Below are 3,996 nucleotides of genomic sequence, written 5' to 3' on the forward strand. Positions count from 1 at the left end.
TTAATTATTTTTAATGTCTTATTTTAATTATATAAAGTATTTAAAATAATTTTTATGTTTTAATAAATAATAATATATATTATTTCTAAAATTATTTTAAGAATACATGTAAAGAATAAGGCTGGACACACTGACACATTATGGTATCTAGAAGTGTCCAAGTGTGTCTAACAAAGAATTTATTATTTTTTAGTAAGACACAGTTGAACACAGCAGACATGCGTATCAGACGAGTATCAATGAATGTTGTGTCCAAAATATGTTCGATATGCGAACACGACAACTTAGCTAGCGAAGTGTCTGTGCTTCATAGGTCTCCACTCTCCTTTTTATTTTGTTTTTGTCAGGAACCATCTCTCCCTCTATCTTAGTTTTCTTCCTTTTTATTTTGAGTATTTCTCTCAAACTGCCACAATCTTTTAAAATTAGGTTAAGAAAATTGCAGCAACCTTATTTTTTAAAACCAATTTCAAAAATAGTGACAATTGTAAATTGTTGCAAATAATTTTATTATTTCGTAGTAATTATTCTAGTAATTACTAAAATCGCAACTAAATTCTTTAGTAGCTCTCAATTTAATTAGGATTTGTTATTCGTTGCAGAACTGTTTAGCAGCGATTTAAAACTGTCTCTAACCACCAACTTTACACTCTATTTGTTTAGATGAAAAATAGAGGAGAATGAGCGCAGAAGGAAAGAAATAGGAGAGAAATGTCAAATTTCAGCTGTTTGGTTTGGATAGAAAACGCTAAGAAAAATAATCAACAGTGCCAAAAAGTAAAAAGGACCCACAAAAAGTTTTCTCTCTAACTTAGGTGAGAAAATAGAAGAAAAAAACTATGTCACTTCGATATTCCAAACCATACCCTTCTCCTTTCTTCCAAGATTCTTCTTCCACCCTTGCGATTCAGCCGTTCATGCTACCCAGTGCCAGCACTATCAACCACTGCAGCTGTTAGCTACTGTCCATTCATCTACTACTGCGTAACTAGTCTAGTCACAGTGTTTTGCATCTACTAGTGAAATTAGGTAAGTTTTTATATTGCTCTTATTTTACATTTAACTCCATATATCTATGAATATGTGTATTTGTGATTCAATTTTGAAGTGTATGGATAGAGATTATATTTTTATTTAGTTTATTAGTTTGTTTATTTTCATGTCTTTAAACTGTTCGATAAAATGCTCTAATAAAAACATGCAAACATGCTGATTCGTAAATTCATCAGAGTTGGGAGAATCGACATGTGTATAGACTCTAGAGTAATGCAACTATTTTTTGTATATAATAAATGTTTAAAAAAGATCACAATTTTATTTCATGTAAGCATGCAATTTTTTTATGGAAGCACAATTTTGATTTCATCAAACACACCATTTTTGCTAAATGGTATATAATTTCTTCATGTATGCACGTATTATCTATTTAGAAAGTATATATTATGGCTGCCAAATAACACACAAATAAATAGTTCTACTTATGTTCTTTAAAAACATGAGAGTGTATTGTGTTTTTAACACATATATAAATTAAATTTAATTTCACTGTAATAAGAATGACATAAATTATAGTTTATACACACTGTAAAATGAACTTTTCATAATTACATTTGCAAGCCCACAAATAATTAAATTTGTGATTTTAGCTATTTGAAAGTGTGGTTTTGTTTACTTCAATTGCCAATGGGCACACAATTTCTATCATGATTGGTTACTTTCTTTTTATGCGTTTTTTTAATATGTAGTTTATATTAAAGTTTTTTCGAAAGTTATAAAAATTATCTATCTTTCAATTGGTTGAGACTCATTTATAATTAAATATATTCTTTGAATAGGAGTTCATATTATGTATGAATACTCAATACTAGTTATTTAATTGCATTGCATATATTTAACATATGATGCTATATTTTTTTTCTTTCTTTTGGTGCTGTAAATCTATGATATGTACATTTGAACCTATAAATTGCTTGTTAAATGGATAAGGATGATCATGAAGAAAGTTTTTTTGTCGTCGATATGGAAGACATCTTTAATTGTGATTTTTCACTAAACCATTCCTTTAAGTTTGGGGTTGATAATCACTAAAATATATTAACCCTTGAAAATCAACAATATATATTAACAGTTTTGAAGAATGATTGGAAAAGACGACAGAAATTATGCTGAATAACACTGATATGTTACGTTGTTCACATGTTATATTTATTGAGATTGATGCCTACACGATTTGACAAATCCATCTCCCATAAAATGGTTGGGCGAGAACAAATTCGAGCTACTTTAATGCAATAGTTAAGTGAAACTAATAAGTGTCGTGATATTCTACGCATAGGTCCCTGATGCATTTCTTCAATTGTGTGAGAAATTAAGAGCAACATGTCAAGTAAGAGATACAAAACATGTTACAGTAGAGGAGCAGTAAGTTGATAGGTTCTTGCATATAATAGCTCATAATGTGAAAATTAGAACCATTTTTTTTCTACCACCGATCTGGAGAAATTATTAGCCGTCACTTACATGTTGTTTTACAGGCAATTATTTTACTAGAAGAAGAATTTCTTCGACAACCATCTGCAACTGTTACTTTTCTGGTGATCCTTCACAATCATAGATTTTATCCTTATTTTAAGGTATGGACATATATAATTATATGAATATATAATTTTGTTTGATATAGCAAATTTCATGTTACTTTATTAATTAATGGACTATTATTTAGGATTGTATTAGAGCTATAGATGGATCACATTTTCGTGTCAAAGTGCCAATAGCAGATCAATCCAAATTCTGAGGGAGAAAAGAGTGGCCGACACAAAATATATTAATTGCATGTGATTTTGATATGAAGTTCACTTATGGAACACATTAACCGGTTGGGAAGGAACAACATCTGACTCAAAAGTTCTTAAGAATGCATTTTCAAGGGATGATAATCTTAAACTTCCACGAGGTTAGCTATACATAAAACATCATTATATCAAAAGTAGTTAAAGACTAGTAGTTTATGTCTTTATATTAAATTAATCATTTTAAATAATGAATTTTGTAAGAAAATTTTATTTTGGAGATGTTGGATTCATGTTGAAACATGGATTAATTACCCCATATCGAGGTGAAAGATATCACTTAAAAGAGTATGCAAGACGTGGCCCAGAAATTGAAAAGAAATTATTTAATCTTCGTCATACTTCAATGAGAAATGTAATCGAAAGGTTATTTGGAGTTTTGAAGAAAAGATTTGCAATAATCACAAGTGGCACTGAACTACATTATGACTTTGAAATTATGACTGAAATTGTTCTAACTTGTTTTATATTACATAATTTTTTAATGGGTGTATATCTTGATCCACATCTCTTAGCTCAAGTTGACCGAGAACTACAATATAATAATTCAGAAGAGGATGAAATAGTTTAACATGAACAAGATGAAGACTATAGGTGGGGAGCTATGTTAAGGGATGAAATAGTTGCTTAAATGTGGCCTGACTGTCAACTAGGACTCTAATCTCTCCTTTTAAAAAATACAAATGAATTTATTAGTTTTATTATGTGTGAGTTGAATTGATATTTTAACTTTGATGTGTTATTTTTGAATTCATATGTTACCTCTTAATGTGTTATTATATTCTATTTAATGACTTTTAGTATGCAATTGTTGAATCAACTTGTGACATGTTGTATTTATGGAGTGTATTGAATCTTTATCTGTTCAATAAATAATAAGACAGTTAACAAATAATTTGATTTAAGATTATGGTATGTTGTTTCTCTCGACTTGTTTTGTAAATTGAGACGTGTTAATGGCAAAGAAAACATCATGCCAAGGTGAGGTCACTAGTCAGGATACCTTAAGATGGACTGACGAAATGGATACAATCTTCATTGATGCTTTGATTGAAGAATGTCGCAAAGAAAATAGAGTGGATGACACATTTACTACAATGGCATATGACAATATACTTTCATTTTTGAGATCTACCTATGGTAACTA

This window comes from Arachis ipaensis, chromosome B08 (genome assembly GCF_000816755.2).
Source record: "Arachis ipaensis cultivar K30076 chromosome B08, Araip1.1, whole genome shotgun sequence".
Classification (NCBI taxonomy): domain Eukaryota; kingdom Viridiplantae; phylum Streptophyta; class Magnoliopsida; order Fabales; family Fabaceae; genus Arachis; species Arachis ipaensis.